Raw genomic sequence first — 23,543 nt, forward strand, 5'->3', positions numbered from 1 at the left:
TTATGTCTCCTGTTCTTGTAGCAGATTTTGAAAACAAAGAAAAAACATCTCTAGGATTCTTACCAACCTTGGAGATTCCTCTTGAATACCTTATGCACAACTCACAAACATCATCATATGATAACTGAAAAACATCACCTTTTCCTATCAGATTTAGGATTTCTAAACATTCATCTTTGATTCCTTTAAGAAGGAGTGTTTTTAAGATCTCTTTTTCCAAATGCTTATGCTTTGATTTTTGAAGGTTATAATGAAATCGATCTACATAGTCCTCCAAACTTTCATCTTCCCCTTGTATCATACTGAAAATATCTTCATTGGATTTGCAATAGTCTTGGTACTTCTTCAAGAATATGTTCTTCATGTCCTCCCATGTTTGGATGCAATTCCCACCTAGGCTCATGAACCATCGGAGAGCTGCTCCTTTTAGAGTAAGAGGAAACACTTTCAATCTTTGATCATTAGTACAATAATCATATCCTCTACAAAGTATTTCAAACTCAAACAAAAATGTATGTGGATCTTCATTTGCTAACCCATGAAAATTTGGTAAAGATGGGGGAATTATGTGCATTTGTGTCACTCCTAGATCTTTGATAGGAAATTCAAAAGTAGAAACGTGAGCCATTTCTTACCATAATAGAAGATGTTCTTCATGTGTTTCTTCAAGGCTCCTTCTTCAAATGTTCCTGTCAATTAGTTAGTGAAATGGGTGGTGCTTACATCACCACTTAAGTGAAATCATGTGATTCATTTTTTTTAAAAGAATTTCTATTTTTCCTAATAATTCACACAAAAATTCAAACATCTATTTCTACTCTAGGTTCTTTAAGAGTCCTGCTGGAAAGCGGACGGTGGAGCAGGGCTTTTACATGCTCCGTACGCAGGTTCTTACCTTCCGTTTTTAAGATCCAACTCTTCCCTAGCAGGCACTCATCAGGTTCACACTACTCTTTAGAAATGGCTACACTCTCCCCGGCAACGGCGCCAAAATGTGGAGCGATAAAAAGGTGTCTTTTGAACCCCTAATTACCTTCACATTAATTATCAACCCAGGGACGACTTTTTATTTTAAGAGTGTACTCTGTCTGAGGCGGTTGTTTACTTAAGAGTAATGTTTTGCAGTATAGTGCTTAAAATGCAAAAGTCAATGAAAGCTGGAAACAGAATCTAATTTGAACAGCAAGAAACTAAATCATTCATTCAAATAACCACCAATCGAGGATGCAGTAGCAATAACTCATTCCTCTAGAAATTGATGAAGGAAAAGGAATTAGAGTATGGATCATGGATCTGGGAGCATAATAGCGTCTGTTGTGTCTCACGACAGCCTTGATCCTCCTCCCACACTAAAACAGTAAATGCAAGTAAATGGAATGGAAATTAGAGCATGGACCAAAGATCTGGGAGCTAAGCAGCGACTTGCTGACTCACTACAGCTTTAGACCTTCTCTCACACCAAAGCAATAAATACAAGTAAATGGACAGCAGAAAATAAATGGAACAACAAGTCTAAAATAGAACGGCCGTAAATGGAATCAGCAAACTAGAATTAAAGGAATCTGAACAGCAAACTTTAATTAATGGAAATCAGCAAAGCCAAAGTAATAGCAATCTTTATTCTAGGAATAAATCGAACATCACAAGGAAATAGAACGGCAGTAAATGAAACAGCAATAATAAAATGAAACAATCCTCAATGAATCTTGGAACAGCAATCCTCATCCGTATGTACATGTTCTATACTACTATAGCAATCTGAGAATAACGAATGATATGATTACGTTTCTGAACGAAGTAATATTGCTTTCAAGTCTCGCAAATACTATTTCATATGAATCTAATGATGATAACATTCATACCAATATCCTGCTATGGAAATAGATGTAATTTCGAATAGATTCACTGTGCGTAATACAGAGACATGAGATAAGGAACTCATTCAGATTCAGATATCAATTATGAAGCATAGTCTATCATATAGAAGATATATCAAATTACTTAGATAATGGAAATAAACAAACCACACACATTTTACCGTATAACAATACAACGGCAAGTGTCCGTTGGAGCCGGGCCCGTAGCTTCCAATGGCACCGCCGTAACTTACTTCAGATGCAGGGACGAATTGAACACCAAATCCTTTATATTGATTGCATTAACAAAAGTATACAAAATCAGATCTCAACAAGACTCCATGATCAAAGTTGTTCTGAAACTTATAATTACAACAACAGTCCTCCTTTCCGCCCTCTGATCTTTGGTTTCATTAAATAGAGAAAGATCAGAGCATAGATAATTACAATCATGATTTCTCTTACAAATTTAGGTTGATTCTAACCCATTGATCAACAAGAACAAGGCGGATTTGGGTTTGCAGCTAAGATTTGGAGGGCGGCCGCAACAACAAATCTCAGAAAATCGTGCTCAAAGAACCCTGCGTTTCTCCCTGTACAAGCCGAATTTGGGCAAACTGTTCTTCAAGAAGATAATTGGGCCCGTTCTGGACAAAACCCATGTTCCGGATTTTCCAAATTCGTCTTCATTTGCTTAGAATCTTAACCGCAAAACTGTCACTCCTTAAACCAGCGAATTTCTGAGTTGGCTGATTTAAAAATCAAATCTTCAATCTGGAAGTTACTTTGGAGGCTAAAAATGGTAAATAAGGTTACAACCAACTTATTAGAACTATCATTGGTAAAATAATGCATAATAATCAACTTATTAGAAATAAAGGAGAATAAATAATATTTATTCATGAGAGCATAAATAATTAATAAAATGGATTTAAATGATAAATTATAATAAATGGCATGATGAAGAATGGTAGAAATGGGTGAAATAAACGTTCACAAGTGACAATAATAATGGTATATTAATGACTCTACACTTTCCATGAGACACAAACAACTCCCCATCCTTCTGCCACACTTCCATGCCAAGGAAGTAATGCATGAGACCCATGTCTTTCATCTCGAATTCTCTTGCAAGGTCCTCCTTGCAATACACGATCAACTGATCATCACCAATCAATATGAGATCATCAACATAAAGTATGATGATCAACAACTTACTTTTCACCACGATGTTGTGTAGGTTCGCATCTGCTTCACTCTATGTGAAGCCCAACCCAGTGAAGTAGTTTTCTATCCTGGTGTACCAAGCACGAGGTGCTTACTTTAGCTCGTACAATACTCTCTTGAGTCGGCACACATGTGACTCACGATTGAAGGTCTCAAAACCTTCTGGCTGCTCTATGTACACCTCTTCCTCAATCTTGTCATTGAGGAATGCAGTCTTCACATCCATCTGATGGATCTTCCAACCTATCTGTGCTGATAGAGCCAACATCAATCTAATAGATGAGTACCTTGTGATAGGAGCAAAAGTCTCATCATAGTCAATCTCCTCGACCTGTGAAAAGCCACGGGCAACAAATCTTGCCTTATGCTTCTCCACACTACCATCAACAACTTGTTTTACCTTGTAAAGCCAATGGGAACTCACAACTGACTTGTTCTCCAATCTCAGAACCACGTCCCAAACACTGTTACGAACTATGGAGTCATACTCCTCCACCATAGCATCAACCCAAATTGGTTGTTTCACTGCTTCCTCAAAGGAAGATGGCTCAGTCTCAATACATTCCCCAATAAGGGCCATGTATCTAGTGTACCTCTCAAGTGACCTCCTCTGTCTGCACTAAGAATATGGTTTTCCCACATTCTCTCTCGCATCCTCCAACAATTTGTCAGCTTACCTTGTGCATTTTCGTCCATCTCTGGAAGACTCTGCTTGACTGGGTGTCTCGGCTCTTGGAACCTCTGCATGCGGCTGCTCCACATCAGTCTGAGGCTCCTCCTCCTTAGGAACAAACAGTTCCTCAACAACTTGTAGTTGGAGCTCCCTCTCAAGGGAAACTCGCATGGCCTTCTCCTCATCAAACTTGAGATATTTGTGAACCACTGTCCTCCGACTGGTAGGCAAGTACACCCGATAGTTGTGAGGTGTATCAGTGTACCCCACAAGTATCCCCAACTCTGCTTTCGGCTCAAGATTCTTCCTTGCATCCTTTGTCACATGGCAATATACCGATGAGCCAAAGATCCTAAAGTGACCCACATATGGTCTCTTACCGGAAAAAACTTCCTCTAGTGTCTTCATCCCAATTATGTGATGCGGGCTTCTATTCTGCAAATAGACCATTGTGTTGCATGCCTTATCCCACAAGTGAAGTGGTAGGCCTTGGTCATGCAGCATCGCCCGTGTTGCCCCTACAATAGTTCTATTCTTCCTCTCGGCCACCCCATTCTGCTGTGGGTTATGAGGTGTCATCAACTCTCGTTTAATTCCTTCCACTGCACAGAAGTCCTTAAACTCTTGAGAGACATATTCTCCACCTTTGTCACTTCTCAAGGCCTTGATCTTCTTCCCTGACTCTTACTCGTCCAAATCTTTGAACTCACAAAACTTTGTGAAGGTTTGGTCCTTATTCTGCATGAAATAAATCCAGCATTACGAGAAAAATCATCAATGAAAATCACAGAATACCTTTTCTTCGTTGTGGATTCCGTCGAGAATCGTCCACACAAATCAGTATGAACTCACTCTAAGATAGCCTCTACTCGACTGTCTCGATCATGAAAGGAAGACTTTTTGTACTTTCCAAAGGTACAACCTTTGCATGTGTCAACTTGCTCAAGTTTACCTTTGGGAAGTCCTGTAGATATCTGTTGCATTATCTTCAAAGCCCCATGATGCAAATGGCCCAACCACCTATGCCACAACTTGCCAATATCTTGGCTTTGCACCAATTCTGCTTTCGTACTCATTGCTGCATAATCATCTACCTCTAGTTTATAGAGATTCTTCACCCGAATCCCTATCCTCTTTGTCTAACCCGTGGCTATGTGTCTTAGGAATTCCTTTCCTTTACTGAAGACAACATCGTAGCCTTTGTCCTCCAAAATCGTGACTGATACCAAGTTCTTTTTCAATCCAGACACATACATCACATCTGTCAAAGTGAGAGGAGCTCCATGCTCCCTCTGAAAAGCAACCGTGCCCACTCCTAAAACATTATACCTTCCATCGTCACCCATCTATGCACATCTTGAGGTCTTTCTCCTCCAAGGCACTGAATAAATTTTTATCACTGGTCATGTGGAATGAGGCTCCACTATCAAGATACTAGACACAACCCATCATCGATGACACCATGCATGTGATGAGGGTAAATTCCTTTTGGAACTGAGAGGCTAATGCCTCACCTTCCAATCCTTTCAAGGATCACTTCTTGGACTTCTTCGATGGGAAACTAGTCGCATAATGTCCCATCTTGTGACAATTAAAGCATATCACTTTAGACTTGTCAACCTTCTTCCCTTCATGAGAAGAATTGATTTGGAATGGGAAGCCTTCCCCTTCCCTTTCCTTGCCTTACTTGCTAAGGCCAGATTTTCTTCATCATCATTCTTGGATGAAGAACCATCTCATGTGCTCCTCCTGATGTCCTCCTGAATGAGATCTGACCACAATCGTTCCCAATCCGGTAGTTTCTCCCTTCCATTCACGGAGTCCTAGTAGTTATTCTAGCTCTTTGGAAGGCCAAGGAGAGCGAGGCTCACCATATCATCATTGGCAGTAGTTATTCTCACACTGCTAAGCTCGTCTCTACAGGTGGTGAGCTTGTTCAGAAATGTGGAAATAGTGTTGCCCTTCTCCATCTTGATTCTTCAAAGCTTATCCTTGAGCGCCAATTTCCTCTAGTCGCTACTATTCTGGTAGAGGTCCTTCAATGTCTTCCACATTGGAAATGGAGTATCCTTCCCATGGAGACTCGAGACAATATGGTCTCAAACTCCCTCAAGGATGATCCGTCTCGCCTTTGCCACACACTTCTTCCACTCAGCCAACTCTTGTGCATTAGTTGAAGTTGCCTTTTTGATTTCTTGATGAATGAATTCCTTCAAGCCATTGTCTTCTAATACAACCTCCATCTGATCTTTCCATGCTATGTAATTCGAGCTACCTTCCAAGCCATACTCGAGTCTGAAGCCATTGAATGCCATTGGCCAACCTTGAAGTATGATCAGAATTCAATTTTTCACCTGTAACCCTGAACTTAAAACTTCGAATTCTCTTCTTTGTATACTATTCACAGTTCTGATACCATGTAGAAAATATGTGTGTAGGTTAACCCGATAATGCAATATAAATCAAAGTAGAATATTATAACCTACTTCTACTATCAATTTGAAAAAGCTTAAAGATCGAGCTGAACAATATAACCAGAAGAAGAAGAATCAATGCACAATACATAAGAAAATACTTTGGGGAAAGCCTCATCTAAAAACCCCACTATCTGTATTATCATACAAAGTGGAAATACATAAGAATTATACAAAGCCTTAACTCTCACAGCTAGTCAGCTCTTAGTACAATCCTCACAAATGCTCACAGACAATCCTGGCTTCTCACAAGCCTTCCTCTCGCTCCACAAGCTCCTATTTACTTGCGTTGTTTCTCCTGGGTGATCCTCCTATTACCAAGTGGAAAACTGATCTCACACATTGATCTCACACCCTGTCAGAACTGCGCAATCCTCAAGGAATCTTTCCTTCTGCAAGCATGAGTTTTCTTTATAGGAAAACACATGCAACTGATAGTACACTATCCTTGACATTTAGTTCAACTGAGTCTTTCTCATAATAGACATGCATGAGTTACTGATGAGGGAATCTTCATTTATCTGGAGTACACTAGTTGAGTGCATGCATGCATCAACTGATTGATAACTCACAATTAGTTCCTCAAATAGTTTGGAACTAATTTAACTAGACTTAACTCAGTAAACTGTGTTAACTAATTACAACTAAAATATAGCTCAATCTTATCTCCTTAATTAAGGGATAATCTCCTTAATTTAAGGGATAACTGTTGCATGAATTTAGAGAGACTTCCAACTTGAATTTCTCCAACTAATTAATCCATAATGAATTAATTAATTATCTCCAAGCAATTGGTGAGACTAAATTCGATTTTAATTCACAATTTTAATTCAAGGACAAATTAAAATTGGAATATTCTTGTTGCCATATTTCAACATTATGTACCAACTTGGATGTGAATTGAGTACCTTGATCTGTCACAATTTCCCTTGGGAAACCAAAACGAGTAAAAATATCCTTGAAAATAAATGAAACTACAACATTTTCAGTAGCAAAAGGAAGTGTTTTATCTTCTACCCATTTTGTAACATAATCAGTGCAAACAACAATGTACCTTTTTTGTCTTGATAGTGGATTAATTGGGCCAACAATATCCAGAGGCCATTTTTCAAAAGGCTCAATGAGTACCTGAGGTTGAAGAGGCATTTCATCAGAGGGAACAAGTTTCCCCATTCTTTGACAACCATCACATCTCTTAACATATTTTTTGGCATCCTTAAAAAGGAAAGGCCAATAATATCCTAAGACAAGGACTTTGTAAGTAGTTCTTTTATCAGCAAAGTGTCCTCCACATGGCTCATCATGGAAATCCTTTAGTATTTATGGTATTTCATCTTCTCTAACACACCTTCTAATGATCAGATCTGGCCCTGTTTTATACAATTCTTCATTATCCATGAGTAAGATGCACTAATTTGAATTACCTTTCTTTTTTCTTGAGGAGACAAATATGATGGTAACTTCCATGTAGCCAAATAGTTAGCAATATCTGCAAACCATGGAGATTTAATAGATACTGCAAAAAGATATTCATTAGGAAAATCATCTTCTATAGGTACATCATTGTTATCATTTTGAATCCTAGATAAAAAGTCAACAACTGTATTTTGTTTTCCCGGTCGATCCAAAATAGTGATGTTAAATTCTTGTAACAACAATAACCATCTTGTAATTTTGCCATTAGTGACTGGTTTATTCATTAAGTACCTAATTGAAGAATGGTTTGTATGTACAAAGGTTTCATAATTGGTGATGTAATGCCTGAATTTATTGATGGCATGGACAATAGCTAAAAACTCCTTTTTTGTTACAGTGTAATTTAACTCTGCAAGAGTCAAATTTTTACTCGTGTAATAAATGGCGTAAGGAGTTAAATTCTTTTGTCCTAATATAGCGCCTAAAGTTGTATCTGAAGCATCATTGGAAATGTGAAAAGGTAATTTCCAATTTGGTCCTCTACAAATGGGTGCTTCAGAAATTTTCTCTTTTAATGTTTCAAAAAAAAATTGGCAATCAGAATTCCAAATGAATTCGCAATCTTTTGTAAGCAATTTGAAAAGTGGAGATGCAATTTTTGTAAAGTTTTCTATGAATATTCTATAGTAACCAGTAAAACCAAGAATATTTCTAACATATCGTTGACAAGTTGGAATAGATAATTTAGAAATAACTTCTACTTTAGATGTGTCCACTCTAATTCCATTTCCTGAAATATGGTGTCCTAAAACAATCCCCTTAGTAAACATCATAAAACATTTTTCATGACTTAATGAGAAATTTTCTTCCCTACATCCAATGAGAACTTTTTCCAAATTTTTAAGAGCTCCTTCAAAAGAATTTCCATAAACCATAAAACTATCCATATAAACTTCCACAAAATCATGAATTAGATCATAAAAAATACCTAACACTGCCCTTTGGAATGTTGCAGATGCATTACATAATTCAAAAGGAAGTACTCAGTAGGCATAAGTTCCTATTGTACTATTCAACAACCCCCATTTTAATATATTATAAATTTCCTATGAAATTTATTATATTAAAATAGGGACCCTTTAGTTTTAGAAAACCTTTGATTTTTTATCTCTTTAAAAAACAAAAAATTAAAAAATAGAAAATCAACATAAAAAAAAATAAAAAATAAAAAATAAAAAAATAAAAAAATTTGTTAATAAAATCCTATAATCAAAGTTTAATACTTAGGCTTTTTAATTAAAACCCAAGTATTAAACCTTGATTATCCAAAAAACCAAATTTCAAATAGCCCCCGAGACCAAAGACTATACTTAGGCTTTAAAAAACCTCAAGTATTTAAAATATGGGTTATTTAAATAAAAAAGCAAAATACTCAAAGTTTTTAATTCTCAAAAGTTAAATTATTTCTAAACTTCGACTCTCTGCCATACCCCACATCGCACATCCCATTATAAAAAATAAAAATAAAAAATTCAAAGGCAAAGACTTCCCCACTAACACCAATTGCAATATTCATCAACCGGACCTGACGGGAAAATTAATCATAAGAAATAAATTCTTCACATCCACAACTATCGCAAATTCTAAAAAAACTTGAGTCCATACCCCGCAACGAACGTTGATTGCGATAGCCGAACCCGACGGCTATCGTAGTTACCAAAGGGTCATACCACGTTACCTACGCTGATTTGCAATTTTGATTAAGCCCGGACACGATGACATTATAAATGCCAATCCATAAAATCCCATGTCTGCAGGCTATCACAAAAATCCAAAGGCCAAGCACTCTTCCCTTTCGCGATTGCGATATGCAATATAACCGAACCCGCCAGGATTATTCACTACAGTTCATAAATACCCCTGCGTCCGCGCAATGGCAAGAATCACAATCTTAATCCTTTCGCACCGCTAATTGCGATTATGATATGATGCCTCATGCTTATTACAATTGTAATTTGCGATAAGCCCCAGAACTGATAAAAATTACATGTCAATTCATAAATTCCCACGTGTCTCTGGTTATCACAAATACCAAAGGATCATTGCTACCTGCCTCCTACATTATTCTGATTACGATTTTGCAATAAGACCCATTATGCCATGTCATCTGCCATGTCAACAGCAACATCGGTCAACTGTGCCCAGAAAAAAATGGTCAAACAGCAGCCAGAAAACTCGGTGAAACAGTGGTCAATGCTGGTCAAATTTCTTAGTCGAACTTTGTTCTTCTTCTCTCTCTCCTTCGCATATGTGAACAGAAGAATGGATGATTCTGAGTGTGATCTGACGTCATCCCGCAGATCGCAAATCACAAATATTCGGGACTTAAACCATATTCCTTTGCCTCCACTCTGAACATTGATTGTGATAATATGAAAATCCTGACTTGTCTTGTAAAAATAAACGGCTCAGATCTAATCTGCTCGGATCAACGACAGAGAAGATTTTGGAACCCCCTACTCTCAATTTTAAGTTTCTCAAAGCGGGGGGTCTAGAAAGTGGTTTTTTGTCCAAGCCATATATCCATATGTCACTCCTCTGTTCTTTCGAACCCCCCTCTTCACAAACCACTTACCACTTCGAACCCCTCTAAAAAAACCGTTAGCCATCCACTTTTCCGCGATTGTGATTGCAATATTATTTGAAGTACTCCCAGTCTCCAGCTAATTGAGATTATTTTGAGTTCTCCTCCCAGTCTAAAAGTGATATGCGATAAGACCGTAAATTCCACATCCCTTACCACATACCTCACTATGAATTCCTCTCCATAATGTTTGTGTTAGGACTTATTACGCTCTACATTTTTCCTGATTTCCTGCAAAAGTGATTTGTTTCAAATGAAATTCTCTTATCAGCCTCAATTATTTTTATCTTATCAATTCTTGTTTTTTGTGTTCAGGTCCATGACAGGGGAAGATGGTTGTGCTAATAAGCAGAAATTCAGTGCAAACAGATAGACAAACATCCAGATAATCCAATGGAATAAGAAAAGTTGATTAAAACAACAAATCACATTTGGAACATTGCTACCAGAAACTATTTTTCATTAAGCATATTGAAGGGATCTGTTTAAATGCCCTCAACGCTCTGCATAATAGATTCGGTTTCTTTCTTTTATTTAAGATTACTTGTTGTATGAAATAAAGGTCTGGAATTTTATGAAGAAAGGCTTACGAAAGCTCGCACTATTGTACTTTCACACTTTTCTCAATAGAACGACTGGAACATTGTTTTAGGATTTTTCATAACGAATGTTGAGAAGTTGCACCACTGTACTCCTGGAATCATCTTTGTGAGAAATACTAAACTGTTGCTATTTCTTTTATGAGTTGAGCAATGTGCCTCTGGTATTTCTATCATTGTGCCTCTGTTTTTTTTTTTGCAAGCTTGGTAGGACCCTCTCATTTCCTTTTTTACATGTCTGTTATTCACCCCATTTCCAGGGAGGGTAGCACAAGAATCGAACCCAAGATCTCCGGTTCGGTGAGACTTCATTTCCACGGCCATTGCCACTTGAGCTACCCCATGCGGACATCTTTGTGCCTCTATTTTGTTCATAAATAAATAGTGAATTTATCTTTTCAGATTGCTTATTACATGGTATTTCTATTCTTCTCTGCAATTCATGAATTCTTGAAGGCGCTATTGTAGAAAGAATTTTGAGTTGTAGATTAGAGGAGAAAACTCATATCTGAAGGATTATTAAGGATTTTTCTTTTGCACTTTGAATTATGTATTGATGGGCAAAGTTCGTACTATTACAGCTCTAGTTTTAAAAATAGAAATTCAAGCATTGTAAAGGACTATTGAAGACCAAAGCCAAAGAAATGCATTTAATATATTGGTATTTTTAATACTATTGTTTTAAATATTAGTTTCATTTTATAATGGCAGGAATGTGTCATTTTATTCATATTTGTGCACTATTGTCGGTATGAGTAATTTGTCTCAATCATATGTTATTATTTATCTCTACTCTTATGTGTTGAATTCTAATTTATGAGTAACTATTTACTAAAAAATCTATCTTTTAAAATCGATATAACAAATAATGTTATGTTGTGAACTATTTCCTCATATTTTTATTTAATTATTGGAATTATTGATTTAACAATCAATAGCATTTTGTGAACTACTTCCTAAATGTTATCGGTTGATTATTTCAATTAAGAGGTCTCTGAATAGAATATGTTTTGGTATTCATAATGTCAATTAATTGAACTATTTCGTTAGCTTGATATTCATTATAAGCCAAACATATTTAAATCCCAAATCATTTAAACATCTTGCTCTTGATTGGGTTAGATCTATATCTTCCTAATTGAGATAAGATTAGGATTTAATTCCTTTTTCCTACATTTTAGAATTAGTTTCCATTTAGATTAATTCTACATTGCTAGAAGTCCTCTTTTGAGGAAAAAGTTTAGATTGGTTTGGTTGTTCCACAAAAACAACTTAAGGATCATTATTTTTGCCTAATCAGCTCAAAGTATTGATCTGATGTCCCTAGCTATTGGTAGTTGAAGATATATTGTAAAACTAATAGTAATTGGGAAAACGTAATTGGACCTATTTAAACCAGTCGGAGCCACTATTCCAAACGAAAAAGGAATTGCTTTAAGGTCCAAACCGAGTGGCTTTCCCCCATGTTGGTGCAGCGATTTACGAGGCATCAACAGTTCCCCATGGAGAAGTAAAAGTGGTTTTATCTTGATCTTCTAGAGCTACTAGGATTTGGTTATATCCACTAAAACCATCCAAGAATGAGAAATATTTATTTCCTGCCAATGTATCTAAAACTTGATCTATAAAAGGAAGTGGAAAGTGATCCTTTGAAGTGGCTTTATTCAATTCCCTAAAGTCAATGCATACTCTACATTTTCCATTCTTTTGGGAACAATTACTAAGGGTGAAACCCACTGACTGCCTGATATTGGATAAATGAAATTCATATTTAACAATTTTTGTAGTTCCTCCTTAACAATTTCCCTTAAATTTGGATTCATTCTTATTTGAGATTTTTGAATTAGTCTCGCATTTTCTTCAATGTAAATATGATGTATACAAGTACTAGGATCAATTCCCTTCATATCAGTGTATTCACATGCATAAGCAGAGGAATGTTCTTGTAACATCTTCATTAATTATTTCTTTTGAAATTCTTCCAAATTATTATTGATATTCAAAGCTTTTCCTGGGAAAATCTCTATTATAGAATTGCCAATTTTCTCCATGGGATGCAAAGATAGTTGACGAGATGATAAATATTCAATATTACATTGTTCTTGAAAACTTTGATTAGATTCACAATATGAGGAAGACTCATTATTTTCCATTAAATTCAAAATTTGATCTTCTTCATCTATTTGTGAAGTAGAAAAGATTGGTCTTATATCCATATCATCATCTATCCATTCTTCATTTTCGACTTCTATTGTTGTTTTTGTAGGTGGATACGGTATGAATTTCTTTGTTTTACTTCCATCAAAGATAAACATATCACCAGATCTACAACTTATAAAAGCATCAATTGTAGCTAGCCATGGTCTACCTATAATAAATGGACGTGCTCCTAAATTTCTCTTGGGTGTTCGAATCATAAAATCAACACAGTATTCCCAAGAATCTAAGGATACATATATATATTCTAATACACCATCAGGTTTGATCACAGATCTATCTGATAATTGTAATAATGTAGGTGTATATTGAATATTAGAAAGTTTTAATTGATTCATAGTTTGTTCACTCATGATGTTTATAGATGCTCCTAAATCAATCCATGTGTTTGGTATTTCAATACCATTGATGTTTGTTTTCACAATGGGACTTCCTGGATCAAGATATTTCTGAATTATTGTTTTACCCATCATGATATCTGCAATTTTTCCAACTAGTTGAATTCTTTTGACTTGTTTAATGAGAAGATTTTTCGGTGGAAATCACATTATAATATTTTTGTCGACACGTTTCGAACCAACGAGTGTGGTTCATCGTCAGGACAAGTTGAAGAACCAAATCATGGCTATATGTTAAATAGGGAGAGCAGGTCTTCCAATAGCTATATTTGACTAGGAAACAGCTATATTGGACCGGGCAATTTGACTGAGAAATGGCTAAATTTGACTGGCCAACTCAACTGGACCAAGGGAGAGGAAAAGTTATTTATGTTATGATTATTACCAAAATTATTGTTATATTTATTACCAACATTTGAATAAAAGTAAAGTTTGTATTCAAAAAATTAAGAGAATTAATAAATTAGTTGTCCAATTATAATCAAATAAATAAATGGTTAGTAAATTATTATGAAAGTTAGTTTTTTTTTATATTATTACCAAAAATTGTAATCACTAAATCAAACATTAATCATTAATAACCTAAAAATTACTAATATGGAATACTAATTAAATGAATATGTATATTATGAAATAACTATAAATCAAAAACATTACATCAATAATATAATATGGAATAATATGTAAATATATACCTTTTGACTTCTTTTCTTTTCCTTAATGACTTTTTAATGCTTAACTCCTTAATTGTCTTTGCAAAAATTGGTATTTCCTTATGGTATGTAGAAAAGGAATTTTTATGCAAACATTCTTCAGTTCATCTAACATATCATAATCAGGAAATAAAATATGTTTTTCTACCCCTTCATCAATTTTTAATCTCTCAAGAAAAGGTGGTTTTGAAACAGAGACTGAAGGTTGTTCCATAATAGGAGTTGAGTTTATTGGAATATCATCATAATGTGTAGGGGTGACTTGTTTTTGAAGTTTTTCTTTTTCATTAAGAGGCTCCTTTGTTTCAGAGACATTTTCTTTTTCAGATTCCTGAATAACAATTGATGGTGACTACTTTTCCAATACTCTACCAAATCTAAGTTGGACATTGTTTAGATCTAATGGAGTTATCATGTAAGTTTGAAATTTTGTACTTCCACATTATAAACAGGGTGTGAATTTTTATTATTATTTGGATTCAGAAGCAATTGGGTAGGCAATTGATTTGGCCTTTGGGAAAATGGTAATGAAAGTTGTGGATTTGAATTTTGGGGTTGAGTTTGTTGAACAGACTGAGGATAATATTTTGGTGGAAAAATAGGATATGGTTGTTGAAATTGAGGATATTGAGGATATTGAGGGTATTTTCCATAAGGATTTTTCCATCCTTGTGACCAAGGTTCAGGCCAAGATTGTCAAGGCATGGGTGTAGTCCAATTACCTTTTGATGGTTGTGCAAATGTCTGAGTGTTAAAACCTTGAGTTGTATTTGTTTGTGAATTTTTCCATGGTCTTTTAGTAATAAACCAAAGAGGTTCTACCTAATTTGGTACTACTTATTCTTGATAAACAGCTTTAGGACCCGGTATTGAGGGACATTATTTTGTATCATGATTGTCTGCACATATAATGCAAGTTTCCACACTCTTCAAATCAAGAGGACATTCTTTCAAGGCATGTTTCTTTCTACACTTAGGACAAAAAATGGATAATGCAACATTTTCAGCCTTCTCCTTGTTTTGTATTTTAAGGGTATCTATTTGTTCACTAAGACTCCCTAAAATATCTCCTTTAAAATTGTCAAGGAAATTGCCTAATTCAACCCTACTTACTATCCCAGCTACAAATTTATTAATCCTTGACAAAAGATAGTCTCTTGGATTTTTCGCAGTTCTTGCTTTGCCTCTTGAAATATGTATACATAACTCACAAATTTCTTTGAATGTTAACTAAGAAATATCTCCCTTACCCATTAGATTGAGAAGATCAATCCATTCATCTTTGATGGATTTTAATAAGAGAGCTTTCAAATTTTCTTCATCCAGATTATGCATTTTTTCCCTTTTGATATTATAAGAAAATATTTCAATGAAATCTTCAAGATTCTCATCTTCCTTTTGCACCATTTAAAGACTTCATCCTTAATATTATGGGGCATATAATAGTCCTTATATTTCTCTAAAAATGTGGTTTTCATTTGTTCCCATGATATTATAGAATTTATTCCTAAACCCATAAACCATTTTAATGTTGCATCCTTAAGAGTTGTTGGGAACAATGTCAAATGTTGAGCGTCATGTAAATAATCATATGATCTACACAAGGCTTAAAATTCAAAGAGAAATGTTTCAGGATCTTCACTCCTTAGTCCATGAAAATTTGGAAGGATATAGGGTGAGATATTTTTCATTGTAACTGTTGTATCCTCATCAAGGATAGGAAATACAAAAGGTTTTGGATCTCCTCTCCCTCTTCCTCTTCCTCCACCTCTTCTGCCTCCCCTATTTCTTCCTCTTCCTCCTCCAATCCTAGGTTGTTCACCATTCACATTATGTACCTCTCCTTCCCGTTCTCTAGCCATTGTAGATTCTTCAAAACTAATATAGGGTTCTAGTTCTAAAATTGGATTTTCTATTTCCTCTTCTAGTTCCTCTGGTTCTTTTACCATTGGTATGTTATAATAAGTTTCTTATTCCTCTTATTCACTAGGGAGTTCTATTTCTTGAGCTAGAAGTTTATCTCCAGCTGAAGATAGGAAAATTACTCCTGTTTTTGGGGATATGGGATCTTCTTCTTCTATTATAGCCTTAGTTGATGAAGTTTGTGAATCTCTATGTTGGATTTTAGATCTTCATACCTCAGGAAGTCTATGTTTTCTTTCTATGGATGGAATGTGAGTTTGGGTGGATGGTGTGGCACTACGAGTTTGTGGTGGGTTGAGTGATGTTGTTGGGATTAAACTTCTACCTCTACCTACAAATCTACCTCTAGAATCTCTTTCCCTACACATATCACTTTATTTTTTTAATTACCAAAATGAAAATACAAAGACTCCTTTATACACTTCCCTCGCAACGGTGCCAAAATGTTTGTTAATTTAATTGCCTTAAATTGTTTACATAAATTATCGACCAAGGCTAGTAGACTAACGAAGTGTAAGTGTACTGTATGTGCTAGGAGTCCTAGTTATCCAAATTGAATTAAATTGACAATGAACATTATTGAATTATTTATTGAGACTAGTTCTATGAAAGATAATCACACTCTTATAAAACAAATTGTATCTAATTATGAAATCCACACAACCAATAAAAATTATCAAACTTATACATCAATCTCACACTTATAAAATGAAATTTAACTCATAAAAACACACACGCTCTGTCATATAATTGAATTATGCTTTGAAAGAAACTTGGTTTCTAAAATAATCAACTCATCTATAAATATAACACACTCTTGCATGAAAAACCAAAATGAATTGAAAATATGTTCACACTTTCTCAAACTGATAAATCACTCATGCTTGAGATATAACCTGCAAACAAATCCTATGTTTTAAGAATTACAATTTCATTCTAAGTTCAAACTCTCATTGCTGCTATCATTACTATTAAACTCAATTCATGTGCTCCTGAATTAATAAATGAAAATAATTAATGAGACAATCGTACTACTACTATTTAGTTCAAAATTGATAATAAAAAAAATGTTCTACAGGATGCATCTATTTTAACCAAAGAGTAAGCTTATGAAATGATAAGAGAATTCTACCTAAAACACATAAGAAAATCTTATTGCTTGAGGGGGCCCTCCACAAGTAGGCAGTAACGAGATTTGATCGAACAATCAACCACGCATTCAAATAAAAAGGATTCTTTGAATTAAAAATAGAGTTTTGAAATCTCACTATCGCATAAAAAGTCACTGTGTTTTTGTTTCCTGCAAGGTCTTTTTATAAAGCCTGCATCATTAAATGTTCATAGCTCTATGCCTAGACTTGCTAACATAATGCTAAAATTAACTATGAAAATATATCATGACAAAATGCACTCAAGATTTTCTATTAACAAAGCAAATCGTGAGGCGTATATATTGTTCCTCGCTCGCCTTGTATAGCTAACAGAGTTGACTTTATCTTTGACCACGTAACTGAAAGCTTCTTGTATCAATATGGTTTGTGAAGGTAGAAGGGAATCATTGAGTGCATTGATTTCCACCTTTCCATATATTTATTCCTCCAGCTGGCACCTGGGAACCTATCAAACCATGGACTTGGCTGCAGAATCAGACATTAGTTGTAGAATCATCCCAATTTGGTAGCTAAAGAAAAATATTATAATAATAATAAATAACATTATTAACTTATGAAATACAAGAGTATTATATACCTTCCATGCCATAAATCCTATTATTTGATGCCCATTGAGTGATTATGATGGTCAAAGAGGAATAAAGTAGGTGAAAAGAAGTATCAAAAAGAAGCAACTATGAGGCTCAACATTTGTCATTACAATCACAAATAATTTGAATGAACTTTATCTACTCATGTATACATGTGATAGATGCCTAAAATTTTTGTAGTTCCTCTGTAAATAATGAAAAAGGACTAATGAAATCAAAGTCATAAGAACAAGCACACAAATTGAGATTTCCTCAACAATATGCTTGAACGGTAAACCATAGAGAACAGTTGCATATTTGAACACAAAGAGATCAAGTTTATTAAATAATTTTTAATCAAATGAAAAGCCATAGTCTCACAAGGATATAATAATATCATCAATTCATCGTGACCTTATTATTTTGTGATATATTTGCACTAATCTCAGTGAGAAGTCTAAAATAGTCTACAACAAACAAGCACACAAGTAAACAAAGAGGCTTATTCTTGACACAAAACCATACCTAGAAGTCTTGTGTCAAAGCCCATAGCATAGATCATGTCACCAAAGCCAATTTTGGATAGAGAACATTAATAGTGATACAACACATATATCAATTAAATACTCAACACAGATATCAACAAAGAGATCAATTAAAGTCCAATGTAGTGATTTTTTTTCCAAAAATCTAAAGCAATGATCACAATGCAAAGACATAATACAGAGTCCAATACTTCTAATCTAGTTTTAAAAAAAAACCACTAATGACAAGAAACAATATGTGGAATGCCAGCATTTAGACAAAGACATATGAGAAAACTAGAAACAAATCCATATCAAATTGGCATGAAGAAGGAAATACAATGCAGAGATCCTATAGTCAAATACTAATGCATGGACAAAGATCAAAGCAAGGATTCACTAAGGATATCAACACTAAGAGATCAAAGCATGGATTCACTAAGAATAGATCGACACAAATTTTTCCTATTCGAATCTCAAAGACTATCAGTTAGTACCAAGGAAACAATTTCAAAAGAGAAGCAAATTGACCATGAACAAAGAAACTATGACCAAACCGAAGAAGTTGGAAACTATGAACAAATATAGGCTAAAGATAACCACATGACCTAAGATGTGAATATTTGTAATAAGTTGAGTCTTAGAGAGGACTTCATGTAACATTAAGATTGCTAGAGAGATAGATGGAAAAAATCACCGGATGGATAGATTCGATAGAGGATAGAGATCATACGCTCAATGGGGAATGGAAATGCACAATCCTAAAATGGAACAAATGTTGACAAAGACTAGATGAAAAAGGTAACAAGCCTATGGTTGACAACAGAGAAGCAGAGTAATGAATCTTGACATAGGAGAAAAGTAATGCATAGAATGAGGACAAAATCATATCTTTGGAAGTGGTAACATACTTTTGACATAGTAACAATTGAATGTAGAGTATGCGTTATACAGAATCTATGACTGCAGATAGAAGTATCTTCCCTAGACTGGGTGTCCTAGTCTAGAACAACAGAAAGACAAAGAAGTTAATGTTTTCCTTAAAGTAAATAGAAAATGGGATGAAGCCTACCTAGAATTTGTCATATGCTCCACTCCTCTCTTGGTTTTTCTGCTCTAATCCTAGCTTTGATCATTATAATTAGAACCCGCACAATCAAACAACACAAGTCAATGATCTACTATTAATCTAGGTTGTCATTGATGTCAATATGGCAATATTTTGGACAGTAAACAATGATGAGAAGCCAAGTAGAGAAGATCCATGAAGCAACAGGAGTATGTCTATATAGCAATATCATAGGATACTAAATGATGATAGAAGCCAAGGAGAAGCAGAGTAGATCCATGAAGAAACAGGAGCAAGAAGCCAAGGAGCAAGGCCATCAGGAAAGCCAAGCCATGAGTAAGAGTCTGTTAACAAAGGAGTTGACATAGGAGGCATATCAAAGCTATCGCTTATGCTTAAGAGTATTGCAGAATATCAGAGCAAGAGAGGCATATCGGAAAAGATATCAGAAGCCATCAAGGTATGAAGGTATCAAAGAAGTTCATTGAAAGACATTGCAAAGCCAAAGGAAGACCTATTGGAGCAAGAGGAGCCATATCAGGAATATCGCATGTATTATATGCCCAAGAAGCCCCGCAAAGAGGAAGAAAACATCAAAAGAGAAGGAACAAAGAGGAACACGCATCATGAGGAGAATCCAGCAGAAGAGCAGTTAACGGAGGAGCATCACATGTAATATATGCCAAAGAAGAACTATCAGAATCCAAAGGGAAGATTGATCAGAGGAGCAGAGGAGTATATATATATCTATATATATACATATATATATATATATATATATATATATATATATATATATATAGATATATATATTATAGATGCACGGACCCGAATAGTTTATAGCAACAACCCTTAATAACATCACGTCCGCCTATCGGGACTCTCATATCGCAAGTTATGAAGGAATGTCACCCCCGAAAACCCCAACTGTGATATACAGTTGCGGACCCAATGATTATATTATATCGCGCCCTAATGGTATATCGCGTCTGTCATATCGGGAGTTATGTATCGCTGCGTTTAAAGCCCTTGTCACATTAAAACTTTGATTACGATAATAACTTGGACCCGACTACACCATTGCAATATGAATTAATATATTATCGCATTTGTCGCATATCGCATATATTGTAAAACCTTGCCACACTATAAAGTGCCGATTGCGATATATATATATAGATATATATAGATATATCTATATATATATAGATATATATCTATATATATATATATATATATATATATATATGGACCCGATGGATTCATTAAAAACAGTTCATTGAATGTTGCATTTGTCCTATCGGCAGAAGGGGAATTGGCCATGTTGTGTGCAAATCTACTGATTGCGATAAAGTTGTGGAGGAGCGGACCCGATGAAGTTATAGATGTGGGCGTAATGCAATTGAAGTCCGGCCTTATGTGTTCGGAGGGTGTATTTCCTTGTATTCCTATGGTTCCGATAAATGTGTTGCCCAGGTTTAAAGGCTTAAGGCTTGTCATATTAAAGCTCCGATTGCAATTTCGATTGCGATTGCGATTGCGATTGTGACATGGCATGTGGGACCTCACTGTTGGTACTGTCTCTCCAATGAAATCCTCTGTAAGCAATGAATTCTAATGTATAAATATTATTAAAGGAAAAGGACCTCTCTGATATTTTTAATAAGCAACATTTCTTTGTATTTCGGCCTCTCTTCCTCCTAAATGTGTCCAATGAGCATTGGTGAACACGAAGAGACAAAGGAAGCCAGATATCGGGAAGTCGAAGATCAAGCGATCAAAGGAGAAAGCCAAAAGGTCGAGTGAGCACAAAGGAAGCAGAAGTTCAAGTGAGCAAAAGGGAAGCCAAAGGTCAAGCATATTAATATAAGAGAACAGAAAATTGCCTTGTAGAATTTTTCTACAAATCATATAGCTCTGATACCATGTAGAAATTCTCACTTGTAGATCAAACTGATATATGCAATTTCCTAAAGCATAATACTTGATCTAGTTCTACAAAACATTAAGTGGAAGCAAAATCAATTTCATGAGCATCATCAAGCATAAACACATATAACTGATCAAGAGAAATAATCACACATAACACAAGATATATCACTGGGGAAATCACCAGCATAAAACCCCAACATTGTATTATCAATCAAGTGGAAATCCTCTTCTGTCTACAAAAAATATCAGCTCAAGAGCTATCATGTACTTCCTGCAATCAAAAGATGAAGATCATAGACTCACTAGGCCTCAATATATAGGCCACAAGTCATCCAATCTCCTATAATTTGAATTTCTCTTGGAAATAGATCCTTCTCCATGCAAGGAATACTTACTAGAAATATCCAAGCATCTGATAGTACATTGTCCCTCATCTGATCTCAACTGGGTCTCTGACAGAACTGACATGCATCAGTTATCCATGAGGGAATGCTCGGTTATCTGAAATAATAGTTGTCACATGCATGCAAGCAATAACAAACTACATTTCATTAATTTAACAACTTGTTAAATTAATCTAACTGGACTTGACTGAGTAAAACTAAGTCAACTGATCCTCTCATTATAGAACTGAACCTTATCTCCTTTAATCAAGGGATAAATTCCTAAATCAAGAGAGAAAATAATTGCATGATGTCACAAAGACTTCTAGTTTAATTTTCCATAACTAATTAAATCATGGAGATTAATTAATTAATATTTTAAACTGTTGTTAAGACCAAATTCGTTTTTACTTCCTATAGTTAGACCAGGGATTGCTAAAAATAGGAAGGGACCCAGAAATGTTATTTTTAGAACTTTCTATTTTTAGTAGTTTCAGCTCACACCCAAGGTGGCCAATGACTTCACTGGCCAAACTGCTATTTTTAGGACTTCTATTTATAGCACCTTCTAAATTTCACATTTCTTATTGCACACTTTTCAACACTCCCTCTCAACAAGAAAGGGATTATCAGTAACCCCGATCCTGTCTCTGTGGAACTCAAACTTGCCCTTTGACAAAGCCTTTGTCAAAATATCTGCATCCTGTTCCTTGGTCGAAATGTACTGCAACATCATGATCCTCTTGACCACACAATCCCGTAGATGATGATAGCAGATATCTATATGCTTGGACCTGTCATGAAACACTAGATTCTCAGAGAGTTTAATGCAACTCTGTTATGAAACGAGCTCAAGAAAAGATAGAAAAGATAGATCAACGCCTTAGAATTCAGCCTCTTCGAGGGGGCAACCTCCTTTACATTACATAAATGAACAATTCTTGGATGATACAAATGACAAAACCTCCTTTCTATATATAGGAGTCTAGGGAGTCACAATATAATCCAGCCGACCTAACAATAATAATATAAAGCCACAAAAATAACAATAGAGGGATTCTATGGGGCACAGAAATAACAATATGGGGGTAATAGGGGCACAACAATATAAATAAGGGGTATAACTACAATAGTAATGGGGTAATCACTAGTATTATAGGGACCCAACATGCCCCTCTCCTTCAAAAAAGTGTTGTCCTCAACGCTTGAGTAGTTCTGGATACTTCTGCATAAAATTCTCATCCTCCCATGTGGAATCTTCAGCGGATAAGTTCTTCCACTTGATAAGATACTCTGAAATTGATCGATTTCGTAGCTGTCGAGTTCTTGTTTCTGTGACTGCTTCCAGTTCCAGTATAATTTTTCCTTCCTCGTCAAGTTCTGGCAATATTGTTTGAATTGGGAGCTTGTCACCTATAACCTTCTTTAAACATGAAACATGGAAAACTGGGTGCAATCGAGAAGCTGCAGGAAGCTCCAATTTGTATGCCATAGTACCAATCTTTTGCAACACCTTGTACGGACCATAATACTTTGGTGATAATTTATTATCCTTTTTAGCTTGCTTTAGGGACATTTGCTTATATGGTTGCAGCCGTAGGAATACCCAATCACCTACATCAAAACTTCTTTCACTGCGATGTTGATCTGCCTGTTGTTTCATTCTATTTTGTGCCAACACGAGGTTATCCTTTAAGAGTTGGAGGACTTGTTGTTGTTGTTCGATGTGATGTTCCACTGCCTGAACCTTAGAA

Source organism: Pinus tabuliformis, chromosome 2_2 (genome assembly GCF_031772625.1).
Source record: "Pinus tabuliformis cultivar Carrire ecotype Pingquan chromosome 2_2, CPIR1, whole genome shotgun sequence".
In the NCBI taxonomy this organism is placed as follows: Eukaryota; Viridiplantae; Streptophyta; class Pinopsida; order Pinales; family Pinaceae; genus Pinus; species Pinus tabuliformis.